The 13189-nt window shown below is 46.6% G+C and overlaps 1 long non-coding RNA gene across 8 annotated transcripts in view; it reads left to right on the top strand.

The window, feature by feature from the left end:
• Positions 1-13189, top strand: part of LOC114013241 (uncharacterized) — a 142018-nt gene that overhangs the window by 89069 nt on the left and 39760 nt on the right. For all 8 annotated transcript variants that reach the window (XR_008746411.1, XR_008746417.1, XR_008746415.1 and 5 more), the window contains one exon: positions 10813-11185. This is a non-coding gene — a long non-coding RNA (uncharacterized LOC114013241). The remainder of the gene's footprint in view (positions 1-10812; positions 11186-13189) is intronic.

Here is a 13189-nt window from a genome sequence, read left to right as displayed (position 1 = left end):
ATCATCTTTGTGGTCCCCCTCTGAACTTGTTCCAACAGGTTCATGTCCTTCTTATGTTGGGCATCCCACAGCTGGATGCAATACTGCGCGTGGGGGATCTCACCAGAGTGGAGCAGAGGGGCAGAATCACCTCCCTTGACCTGCTGGCCACGCTGGTTTTGATGCAGCCCAGAATACAGTTGGCTTTCTGGGTTGCAGGCACACATTGTTGGGCCATGTGGAGGTGATGCCCCTGTACATTGCAGGGGGGTGGACTAGATGACCTTTAAAGGTCCCTTCCAACCCAGCCCATTCTGTGATTCTGTGATGGCCAATACTGTGGTCCAGCAGGTGATGATTTCTAACTGGCCCGAGGGAGCCCCTTTTTGGGAAAAGGGAGAGGGGGGACATCCTTCCCCTCTGCAGCCTTCTCCCAGCACATGGCATTGCTGAGATGCACCATTTCCTCCAGCGCAGCGTGCAGTAACACCAAACCTGCTCTTTTCTTTGATCCAGGGCTTTTAATGGAGCAGCATGATGCTCGTGCACTAGCTTTGAATCTGCCATGCAATGTGGTATGCCTGTGTCCAGGTTGACAGGGGTTATAAACACCCATTCCCTTGCAAAAGTTGAGAGTAAATGAAACCAGAGCTCACTATTGCAGTTTGGTGTTTGGGTTTTTTTTTTATTTATTTATTTAATATTTCCTAATGGCCCGTGTGTTTTTAGCACTTAATACTAGGTACAAGGGGATGCTGCATCATTGTGTACCAGCTGTGCCCCTTGCTATCTTACAGCTCTCATCCCACATGCAAGAGAGGATGCTAACAACTTGGGTCCCAAAAAGGTATTTTCCTGTAAATTCTGGAGACGAATCACTGTAATGGGAGGTGACTCGAAGCAAACTTGTGGCTGGAGGAAGACAATAGCTTTGAGCAGGGATGTTGTGACCTGAAACTTAAGCCTGTGACTGGGTCGCTGCCCTTCTTTCAAGTTGTTTTCACTGGGCTGGAAGCTTTCATGTTACTCATGGAGTTGCATCCAGGGAGGATCTGAAAGGTCACTTAACCCTTTGCTGCACAGTGAAAGCAGGAACAAATGATAATACAAGAAATCCAGAGCAAGCCATCCATCCCCCAAAAAAGACCCTGAAAGGCTGGAAAAAAAACCCACAGAGGAGGATGCTGGGTTTGTATTTCGTGTTGAGCAAACAGCCTGCATCTGGGTTGGGGTCTCACCAAAGATCTATACAGAAATTCAGTGCTATTTGGGATGTAACACAGGTAACAGCACTTTTTTTCCTCTGCTCTCTCCTCCCCTTCATCTTCGCTTTAATGCGTTTGACCGAATTACAGTGCAAATCTGTGGCTGTATAAATACCAAGCAGGGGGAAAAAAAATGCAGCAGAAACCACAGGCATTGTTTAGGTGGTTCTTTGATGTAGTTCACCCGTGAATATAAACTCCCTGAGCCTTGTGGGATGGTTTTGGGCTAAAAGGGCCTTGAGACTGGTTTGTTGGGTGCCTTACAAAAACACTTCACAGACGTTTCCCTTCCCATCCTTTCTCTCTTAATGCATGTGCCTTGCAGAAAAGGCACTTGTACTGCCGGCTCCCAAGATTATAAGCCCCTTTTACTGCACAAGTACTGCTTGGGATCTACAATTTGTACGTACACTGAACACCTCAAAGGAGATAAATCCGGGTTCAGGTGCTGTTAGACCCATCTTCTGCATTAGCATCTTGGCTTTTGCTGGGCTTGTCAGGAGTGAGGTGTCACTTGGGGTAGATCCTGCAGCCAGTGTTGGAGCCAGGAGTGGGACCACACTGGCAGTGCTGGGTCTGCGGTGGAGAAGGAAAGGATGGTGTGATTTGGCAGCTGGGCTGTTTGTTTGTTTGGAAGTGTGTGGGGAGGACTAGTCTGTGATGCTGAGGAACAGATTTGGCCTGATACTTAAGTACCAGCTCCCAGGAAATTGCCATCAGAGTAATTAGCGTGTGCTGACTTATTTGTACAGTGATAACAGCAGGAAAGTATTGAAGCAGGGAAAACAAACACATTATTCATCTGAACCTTCAATCCACAATCTTTACCTGACAGTTCACTATTTGCGATACACAGGTCTATTTTTAGATTTCCAGGTCAGGCGGGCTCTTTTTTCTTTGTTTGTTTTGTGTTTTCATTTTTATTTTGCTGACACAAATTGGAAATGAATCTGTGCTTAGAGATAAACAATTTTTTTGGATAAACCGTTTGAATAACAAAGAATGTGTTCTGTGGAAGTGCTGAAGTGTTGCTACAAGGCTACTTGTACCCTTGCAGTTAGGGATGGAGATGCTGCAGGTGGCAGCCGGGCTTGGCAGGAGGGGCTGGCTATGCGGATGCAGGAATGAGAGCCCTGTTTCTGTCAGAAGTGTTTGGTGTGACCATGAGCATCTTCTTTAGCCCAGGTTTCCCTGCTTGGTGGGAAGTGCTGCTTAACCAGCCAGGTTAGAATTGCCCATTGAGATGTGAACACCAAGAAGAAGGTTTAGTTACTTGGGTAATAATTATTATTAGTGAGGCTGTGGGAGAATGGCACAGGGTCACGGGTGTTTGTGGTCGTGAGGCATCCAAAAAGGATGTTTAGGGAAGGCCATCCTTATATGTGTGAGTGTATGGAAGAGCTGGTAGAGAGCAGGAGGTGTTTGGAAACTCGGAGAAAAAAAGTAGGCGTGGAGAAACGCATTGATTCTCCTTGGAATGGAAACAATGGGGATAAAAGTGTTTGCTCTGCCCTTCCTTTCCATTCCTCCTGTATCCTTCTTACCGAAGTGTCATCCCTAGCCACCCGCAGTGGTGATTCACTGCCAGGCACTTGTGATAAATCCTTTGAAAGCTCCTCTTCTCCTTTGGTGATTAGAAATAAGTGAAAAGGGTGGGGGCAGAAGACAGGCTGTCTGCAGGGGAAGAGAGCCGAGAGGCCCCAGGGTTTCTCCTGGAGATGGATTTTGTGAACAGCTGAGGAAATCACCTGGCAAAGCACCTCCTGAAGCCAGCAGCTGTATCACAGGCACCCCTGGCTGCAAATGCAATGCAGATAAAACCAGAGTTAAAGCGCCTTTTTTAAATACCAAAGGCTTTTAAGTATTCAAGCCAGCCATCAAAAAGGTGAGTTACCATCTCTGTATCTTGAGATCTTTGCATGGAGCCAGTATGCCTCCCTGGAAGGTGGGGCTTAGGCAAACACTAGCAATACAGCTCAAATCAAAGGTAAATGAGTAAAACTTGTGACCTCCCTTATGCAAGATTCAGCCTGGGTAACCCAGCGGTCCTTTAAAGTCTTAGGAAGGGATTTCCATGCTTTGCAGCCCCAAAAGTTCATCCCCATCCCTAACTGCCCCCATATTTTCCAGCCACCACATGCAGGTCCAGGCCTAGAGAAGGCTGGATTTTAACCGCAGCCTCCAGGTTTCTTAGGGATGGATGGCAGCTCTTCTGAGTTTTGTGCCACAGGCTAATTCACTCTCTTAATCCTATCACTGTCACAGTGGGGCCACACATTTCAAGCTCTGAAGGAGGAAGAGACAGGGGTGAGGGAAGGTATTGCAAATGCACAACCATGAACCAAAACTATGATGATAAGAACTTCATACAAACCAGCCGGGAGGTGGGATTTTGCATTCTATTTGCAGGAAGGGCTGGCTGAGGGCATTTACGTCGTTAGGGCTTTTCAGCTCTTTAAGGATGAAATGAGGAACCATGTCCTGGGACACACTTTTGAGGCTTAGAGGAACCGAGCAGATGTGAAAATGCTGAAGTCAAGAAGGAGAAAGGGAACCTGGAAGCCTAAATATGATTATCATCAGTGGGCGTTTTGGAGTGTCAAGAGTTGGGAGCTTTGTTCTTTAGTTCAAGTGCCTTTAGTCTGTGGGCACGGACCTCCTTATGCTCATTCAGCCTGTGTGAACAGAGAAATTAAGGTGTGGTAATAATAGAAGCAAAGCAAAATCGTCAGCAAGGTATAAAAAGACAACAGATTTAGAAAGTGTGTGCACGTGTGCATAATTTGCGTATGCATATGTACATAAAGCTACATATTTAAGGCTATTTTTACATATCTTTGACTTTAAAATGTTTTTTTGTGATCTGTAAACACTGCCCAATCTATGAAATTTAGGTGGTCTCTCCCCCGTTTAGAAAGGAAGGCAAAATGTTGATAATATTTTCACATGACTCCAGATGCTACAGCTTTTGAGAAGTGTACCCAATCTTGAGAGACTGGGTGTCCTGAGAGACAGTGTGGGTCTGGATGAAGTTGCATGGTGTTATTTGGTGAGGTTCATGTTGAAAGAAAGAAACAAACCCAGGACAACACAGCTGTCTCCACGAGCAGAGCTGGTGAAGCTCAAATGTGCTATGTGTCATGCTAATAACTTTTTAAGTAGAGCTGTGTCCTCTCTTTGGGGCAGAGGAGGTTTCTTTTCTTCCTCCAAAATAGTTGTGGAGGATAAGGTCAACGCAGTCATCTGTATCGTTCAGATCCCAAACTGACCTCCCATTGATGGGGATTGTGGTGGTTTGCCTTTTGATGATGGTGATGATGACGATGATGATGTGTCATTATTGCTGTTGCTGGAGACAGTTTTGGCAGGCCTCTGTTCCTGGTAAAGGTTAATTAGCCTTCCCACTTCCACCTTTCCTTCCCCACCCTCTTCCTAAGCCATTACAACCAAGCCTGGTCAGAAGTAAATCTCTTTATTAAAATATTTAGAGCCTTTCTAATGCCAGATGCCAGAGAAACAGTACTGTAAACCTGTGGGCTTCACAGCGTTTGAGCCGAGTGACTTCAAACCACCTGTATTAATGTAATGTAACACTGGCTTGGAGGAACATGGGTCAGCAGAAATTAATGGGGTTTCTTTACTGGCTGCTTTTACGAATTCACACAGCTCTGATTCATATCTCAGTCATCGCTGGCACTGCTCTCTGACTTCCTCTACCGACCCCTGATTTAGGGGCATTGGAGATGCCCATTTGGAATCCCCAAAACTATTCCCTTGCCATCTTTGAGTTTTAGGGAGCCACAGATTTGCTGCGAGGATGTGGTTCTTGAGCCATGGGCAGCCTGCCGTTGTGCCTATAGGATCCTCATGAACATCGCCTCTAGCCCGGAGACATGATTTGATATTTATCCTCCTGGCCTCTGCGTGAGAGAGCAAACCATTAGCAGGTGGGACACCGAGGCACAGGCTAATTGAATCGCTGCTGCCATGAGCCAGGCCGCAGGGAAAAAGAAAAAGGCTCCCAGTCCAGCATGTCATACATTAGGTCGCGGTGCCGGTCTGCAGGCGTCGCAGCCCTGCGCTGAATTACAGCCGTGTCTGGGAGGATGCATGAGCTACATGCAAAGCAGAGAAGCCCAGCAGCCCTCAGGTAACTTGTCTGGAAGAACTGCCAATAACCGGTGAAATCTCAAAAGCAGGAATTAAGGAACGGTGTCAAAACACAGCTGGCCTCCGCTGCTTTTAACTGCTGTTTTAACAAACTCAGAAAGTCACCCTGCTCTGATAAATGACTGTCGTCTTGCCCACTGTGGTGTGACACCTGCCGAGGTGGCTCTGGCTTGTTCTGGCCACCCAGGATGAGAGGACCATGCATGATTTCTGGCATGAACATGTGGTGAAAGTGATTCTCAGGTTTTATTTCCTTTTCCGCATCCACTGGTAGATCTGGCTGCCAAATGTCTGTAGTTGGCTTTGCCAGAAAGCTAATTGAAGGGACATCCCTCCAAATGATGGCTAGCACTGAGGAGTCACAATTATCCCATCTCCTCAGCTCCCGGGGAGGGGAAGGGAATATGTGTGCTGGGAAGCCACTTGAGAGAAGAAATCTTTCTGATTCCGAAAGAGAATCTAAATCCCCTTCTCTCGGAGTTTAAAAAAAACCAAACAAACTGGAGAGTTTTGCGTGCCTTTCTGTGTCACAGACCAGCCCAGGTTGGAAGTGACTTTGAAAGACTATCTGGTCCAACCTTTCATGGAAAAGGGAGCCTAGATGAGATTATCTAGCACCTTGTCTGGTTGCATCTTGAAAACATCCAGTGATGGGACTCCACCATGTCCCTGGGGAAGTTGTTTCAACGAATGATAGTTCTCACTGTAAAAACCCCTTATTTCTTATATCATGTTCTGTTTCTGCTCTGCAGGTATAATTTTTTGACTTCCTTTTGTTTGGTTGTGATTTTCCACAGTTCCTCAGCTGGAAAAGAAAAACAAGTCGATGTGGGTGTGAGTTTCTTGTTCAACAGCATCTCATTTTGCCGCTCATGGTGGATATCTGGCAGCTTTTGCTGCTCTTGGGCAAAATCCAGGTCTTGGTAGTGATGGGGTGCAGAGAACCTGCAGATGGGGCAGGGATCTCTGGGGCTGGAGGGACCCAGACACCGATAACTGGGCCTTTTGTTCTTTGTGCCTTGTTGATTTCTAGGTTTCAAGGTCATGGTGCTTGTTCAGTCCGACCTGCTGTATAAGAGGAATTCCTTGAATTAGTTTCCACTTGGGTTCAGCATCTGTGGATGCACCCAGCCATGCATTTTGGGGGGAGTAAAAGAGGCAAGGTTGAATCCCATCTTATTTGAAAAACTGCCAGCACAGGATCACTGGCCATGCCAGCTGGAGGACTTTTCCGTCTTAATTACCTGCAGTGTTGAAAAACGGTACCTTTGCTTCTGGTTTGTTTTCTGTCGAGCTTCAACTTTTAACCTTTGGTCTTGTTACGCTTTTGTCTGGTAGACTGAAGAGCTCCCTTCCTGACAGGTACTTACAGGCTGTGAGGTACCTTTTAACTTTCTCTTTGATTGACTTCCTTGAGCTCCTTGGTACAAGCCTGGTTTTGTTCTTACAGCTGTCCTCTGAACTCTCTCCAGTTTTCCCAGCATAATTCTTAAAGTGTGGGTACAAGTATGAAACCTCGCACTCCCGTCAACTGTGCCAGCCCAAGGCCCAAAGATAACAGGGCTTCTCTGCTGGTACGTGACATCCCTCGTTTGTGCAGTCCTCGTTGTGGACCTGCCTTGCGAGCTCACATTGGACTAATTATGCCTCTTACCTCAGCCAGTCCTGTAGGTCTGGTATGTTTGAAAAGTTTCCATGTAGCCATTTCTGTAATATGCCAAGTGTCTCATTAGTCTTTTTGATGTATTTTTTTTTGCTTGCTTTTTATTCTGGAAGGAGTTTTAGTCTAACCTTTCTTGCCGTACCAGCCACACGTCAAAAATCTTTATATAGCTGAGAGCTGCTAGGAATGTATTTTACAGAACTGGGGGAAGGAAAATGGTTCACAAGAGGGAAATAACAGTGAGTGGTGGGACAGGACTGACTGCGTGCTGATCTCTTCACCTTTTGATGGATCGCTTTCTTCCATGGACGAAAACCGTGGAGATGGTTAACCTGCAAGCCCTGTGCCAGCCAGACCTGTCCTTGCTGGCTATGGAGCGTAGCACCAAGCTCATTGCTTGGGGGTCCTGGGCTGGCTGCCCCCGCTGAAGGTTTTGGGTCAGTGCTAGCGTATTGCTAGATACGAGACACAGAGGGCTGACTGTATTTCCAACTTGGGTGCTTTTATTAGTTTCATGTTGTTTCTTATATATAATGAGTCAGAGGAAAGAGAGGTGTTGATCTGATGGGGAACCTAGAAAGCTTTTTGGTAATAACATCCAGATGTTTCCTTAGCACATCTGCTTAAGGCACTCTTGAAGACGGTGCCTTCAGCAGCCCTGCTGGTGCATTTTACTGCCTGCTGCTATGTGTAATGCTAATTTATTAGTAATGCAGGCATGGAGGAGCGGGAAATGTAGACAGCAGCAGAAGCAGGGACAACCAGCTGCCGAGGAAGCATGGGAGAGGAAGGCAATCCAGACCGTAACCCAAATTATTCTTGCTTTTACCATTCGGGTAAGGTGTTTGGAGGTAGTCTTGCATGTAATTGTTTTAAGTGCTGTGCCCCAGGTTTGCCTGGTTACAGGTCACTGTGTACCTGTGCTGTTGCAGCTCAGCCATGTGGGCAATTTATCCATCTGAACATTGACTTCAGCCGAGAACAGGGCAAGACTGATGCGTGAAAAGATGTTCCTGCCTGTCCCCTTACTCCTGGAAAGCTGGTTTTGCTCCCTGGTTGTATCTGTGTTTAGCACTTCAACGCTGCCTTGCTAATCCCCGTGCCAGGACTGTCAGCATGCTGTGTTCCTCCCGGGGAGGGTCAGCGTTGGGACAGCTTGGCTGCCTCATGCCAGGGCTTCGGGCAGCTGGGATGCTACTGGAAGCTGTGCTTTTAATGTCACTGTGTCACCGTAATTCCCTGCCCAGGGCAATATCGCTGGCAGCCTGCAGATAACGCTCTGTAATGCCAGATGCCCTGAGCCTTGCAGTCTCTTTCTAGGCTGCACATCACAAACCCTGGATTTACGGCCACAGCAGTTCCGACACAACACCAGCCCTGGTGCGCGCTGGAGCTGCTCACACCACGCTGCTCTTTCTCCCTCTTCCTCAATGACTTCTGCTGGTGGCTAATTTCCAACATCACAGAGAGCGTGTCTTCAGAGCAGACCAGTTTGTGGTGCTCATTGGAAAGCGCTGACGTGGACACCTGGTCTTGAAAGGTGCTTGGCAGCCACAAGGTCTTTGAATAACAAAAGAATCTCATCACGCAAAATTAGGGCTAGTGCGTCACCTCCTTCTAGGGATGGGGAGGTGACATAGGAGGTTTTGCAGGTTAAAATGAGGGAAGAAGGTGGAAGCGTGTGGTTGGGGTGTGGTAAAGCACTTCAGTGGGGAGGAGACGTTGATGTGGTAGGTGCGTGTGAGATGGTTGGCCCAGAGGCGTAGATCTCATCCTATTCGTGTTTCTCCCTCTCTGATGGGGGACACAGCATCATGACCTGGCCAAGGATGGGCCATCAGGTGCATTTGGTTACATGGCAGGGAGCAGGCCTGGCCCACTGATTCACAGGATGGAGATGGACGCAACGAATTGCGTTGTACAGCCCAAGAGGAGCCTGTAGTGCCTTGGGGTGGGGTGGGAGGGCCTTTAGAGAACCAGCCTCCGTAACAATGCTGCAGGTCTTGGAGCAAGAGAGATGGTGTGGCTTGACACATAAATGCAGAAGGCAGCAAGAGATGGTGAGAGAGACCCATCTGTGGAGTTGTGGATGGTACCACCACCTTCATGGCTGGGCCCCTGTTTACAATTCTTGTCTTCCTCGCTGTCCTTCCCATGCTCCTGGTGAGTGCCAGGACCATTTGCTTCCACCACACTAGTTAACCATCTTGTTTCTTCTGGCAATGAGGTGATCCATCGCTCTCAGCTTCCCTAGAAAAAATGCTTCAGTGGGCTTCACTGGCTTTGTACCTCGTGTGCCACGTTCTGTGCCCAAGGGAGGAGGTTCCTCAGCAGTACGAACCAGCCCTCCTCCTCCTCCTGCCAGCCTCTCACTGCACTGTGGGTGTCTGTAACTAAGATCATTAAATCTGGGTAAGACCAAACATCCATAGACAAAAGAGATGCCTTTTAGGAGGCTAAGTTACAAGTTATTCCCAGCTGCCTTCTAAACCTGAATTGGTGTCTGTGTTGCCTACCCTGGCAGTCCTCCTTGCTTGCTGGGTTGGAGTTTGTTTGGAGTTTGCTCCTAATAAGATGGGGCTGTCGGTTCCTTCTTCTGCAGCTCTTGCCATCCGAAGAAGTCTTGGCTATATCTCCATCGTGTTGATTCTCCATGTCTTCCAAATGTTCCCTGAAAGCAGATGGAGCTTGCTGTTTCTTCTTCAGGACCATTACATGGGACTGCTTGTGTCCAGCCAATGTCCACAGGAGGAGCTCCTGGACATTCTGAAAATCTTTAGTTCCTGATACTGTGTTTCTGTTTCTCTCTGTGCAGAAAAAAACTGCTATTTTTGACCTTAGAAGTTAATCTAGATTTGTTTTTTGGAGTTTTTCCTGCCTCCTCATTGGGCCAGTATTTTATACCCAGTGGAGCAATGTCTGCGTTAGTATTAATCAACACACATTGTAGTCATTTTGCTAGTCTGTGAATCTGTAGTTGAGCACTGAAATTGTTTTAGGATAGAATTGACATGTAACTATATTGCATTGTGTATTAAAATCCATTTAATTTGGTTAAAGCAGCTCGATGTTTCCTTTGTCAGCACTTGAGCTGACTGGGAATTTTTCACCAATATACCCGTGCTGAAGTTGAATGCACCCTCAGGAGAGAGTCGGCTTCAATAAATCTTCCTTTTTGTGGAAAGTATAGTAAAATTTTGGAGAGGGTTGGCTACTGACAGTACATCTAAATTTTCCAGCTGTGTTGGTATTTTGGTTTGTATTTGAAATGAATCTTTGTTTCTAATGCAAATTACAATGAAAAGTGTAAAAGTTTATGATACCAAAGTGAGATTTTCCCACTGTTGAACCAAAGTGCTTCTAATCAAAATCATTTTAAATTTAGAAAACTTCAAAACGCCAAGGTTTTTATCTTCCCCCCCCTCCTCCCCACTCCTTTAGAATGGGAAAAAAAATAATCAAGCTTTTGAAACCCTCCAAGGGTGATAGAATTGGGGTTTTTTCCGCTTTCTTTGACATGCCTTGTTCATCATCTCAGTTTGAGCAGTACCTTCTGTTGGCTGAATTTGCAGACATGAACAAGATGTTCTTCATTCAGTACTGTAAGGGCAGGGTATCCCCTTGAAGGGGGAATCAGATATTACTCTCTTTTAATACTAACAGAAACCATGTATAAAACCTGAAAGTTTGTCAGTCTGTCCCGATCCACATACTAAAATTGTGTTTTCTTTATAGGTGCATTCACTGTTCAGATGATAAAGCTTGACGAGCTGGGTTTTGCCTTGGATTACAATGTTTCAAAAGACTTTCTGAACTCGCTGGGCAACCCTTCCCCTAGGCTTTGGGGACAGGGGAGCTTAAGTTGAAATCTCCAGTATCACACAAGGAGAAAGAACAGAGTTGGCTGCTTTGCACAAGTAACTAAAATCAGTGCTGTGTTGCTGTTGGGAGTGCACAAAAGGAGAAAAGCCTGGAGTATAGCTCTTGTGTTAGAGATGGATTTTTGCCCAGGAGGAAGGTGCACAAGGGAAGATACAGGAGGAAGGAGGAAAGGTGATGCTACAAGCCAGCTTCCTGACCTCCAGAGTGGGACTGGCTTCATAACAAGGTAAAAAATACCCTAAACCAGCCAAACATTTTCCCTCCTTCCCACCTCACTCAAATACCCATCACGCAAGAAGTGGCATGAGTCCAGGCACTGATTTTTGATTGAGTGGTTTCTTGTACTGCCCCCAGCCTCCCTCCTGTTCTGTTGCCCAATCCCCATGTCCTGCATCACCCGTGCCTGCCTCTGCAGAGCCCATCACAGAGACCAGCAGACACTTGAGCAGGCTTCATGTAAAAATAATCAGCAGATCTCTAGTTTTACTTGTCCACATATCTAAGACTTAATTTTTCAAGCAGCTCTGCTCACACACGCACATTAAATACATCGCTTCTGGAGGAAACTTTGTGCCTTTACTTTGTGCCAGAGGAGCTTGCTGCTTTTTTTGGAAGTGAGGATAACAAGTCCCTCATGCTCATCTGCACTATTTGCAGCTCCAGCTCCAGAGCACGACGGTGATGTATTTTCCAAACTGATGACATACAAAGAGAGCTGAAATAAATGGGCTTATCACATTGCCTCATCCAAAGCCACAAGAGGAGAAAGGCAGCAGCTGGGGAAAATAGAGCAAAATTACCTGGTTTCAATTTACCACCTTTGGAGAATTGAAAAATGTTGTTTGCAGAAAAGGAAGTTGAAGCTTGATTTATTTTTTAGCTTCTTTCCTGCTGCAAATATTTCTTCCTTTTAAACATATGTGGCTCCGTGCTTGTTGTGCCCTGGGCTCTGGAGCACTGGAAGCATTCCTTGGAGGAGAGGAAGGCTGGCCAAGATGGCAGAGAGGTGTCTTAAGTTTCATCTGTTCTAGTGATACAACTCAATGGGTGTGAGGGGCATGTGGCTTTCCTCTGCTGCACTTTGCGCAGTCAGGATGGTTTGTGGTGGTGAGGGTGGAAAGGCTTGATCAGACTCTTCCTCTGAGGTTGCTCTGTGTGGTGTCGCCAGGAAGGCCATGCCAGCACGTGCATGTAGACCTATATTGTCACGTTAACATTCCCTAATAAATTTGGCAATGATGAAAAATTCTGAACTGAACTCCATTGAGATTAAAATCCCCTCGTTTTTTGCACATCAGAGGTTTCCCCACTCCCCCTCACCCCCGTGTCTCGGCACTGAGCTGGAAGGAACATCTCTTAGTATTAGCAAGAAGTTTTTCATCTGACTCATTCAGTCGTTGGTTTAACTGTTGGTATTTCCAGTGAGGATGCCGATGACATGGGTAGATCTGGTGATGGGAAGATACCACTGGCCAGGAAGCAACATTGATTTCACATCAGTGAGGAGATTGTGACCAAGTGTGTAGCTACAACATTTCTACACCAGGTTTGAATCAGAGAGAGGAGGGACACTTTCAAGGTCTGGGTCTAGCCCAGTTCCTTAGAAGCACCAAATTGAAATACGTGCGGGTTAAACATGAGTTTCTGTTTCAGGGTGGATGTTTCCAATGTTCATCTTCAGTTTGAGAGTGAAATTCCCCTATTTAAAGGTGATGGTGGGGGAGTGTGTGATACAAGTTGAACCACAGCTGTGCTGTTGAAGATGAGAGGGAATAGAGTGGCTGTACAGAGTGAGAACATCTAGTTTTATATCTCTCTTGATGATAACCGAGAAAGGGTAAGAAAGAGCTCTATCTTCCCAGTGGTTAAATATGCTAAGTGCTTCTTGGGAGCATCCTTGAGTTGTCCCTGTGGATCAGATGCTCCTGTTGCAGCTCAGGTGAAGGAGTTCATTACTCTGAGCAACTCAAGCCAGGCAGTGTCTGGCCCAATATTCTGTTCATACAGATTAACCCGGGTCACCTAAAGCAGAGGTGCCAAGCTGGACTTAGCAGGGGGACACCCCAGCACTGAGTAGACTGGTGAGACTGGTGGTCCTGCTGTAATGACTAGGGCTTATCTCAGGAGGCTGGAGTTCAGCCCTCGGTCCTGTCTAATTCTGTCACTTAACCCCTCCGCTTCCCCCCACTGAAAGCATCTACTGGCACTTCATACAGAGCCCCAGTCATAT

The sequence above is a fragment of the Falco peregrinus genome, chromosome 3 (genome assembly GCF_023634155.1).
Source record: "Falco peregrinus isolate bFalPer1 chromosome 3, bFalPer1.pri, whole genome shotgun sequence".
NCBI classification, from domain to species: Eukaryota; Metazoa; Chordata; class Aves; order Falconiformes; family Falconidae; genus Falco; species Falco peregrinus.
The sequence above is the reverse complement of the archived record's forward strand: the minus strand, read 5'-3'. Positions and strand labels throughout refer to the sequence as shown.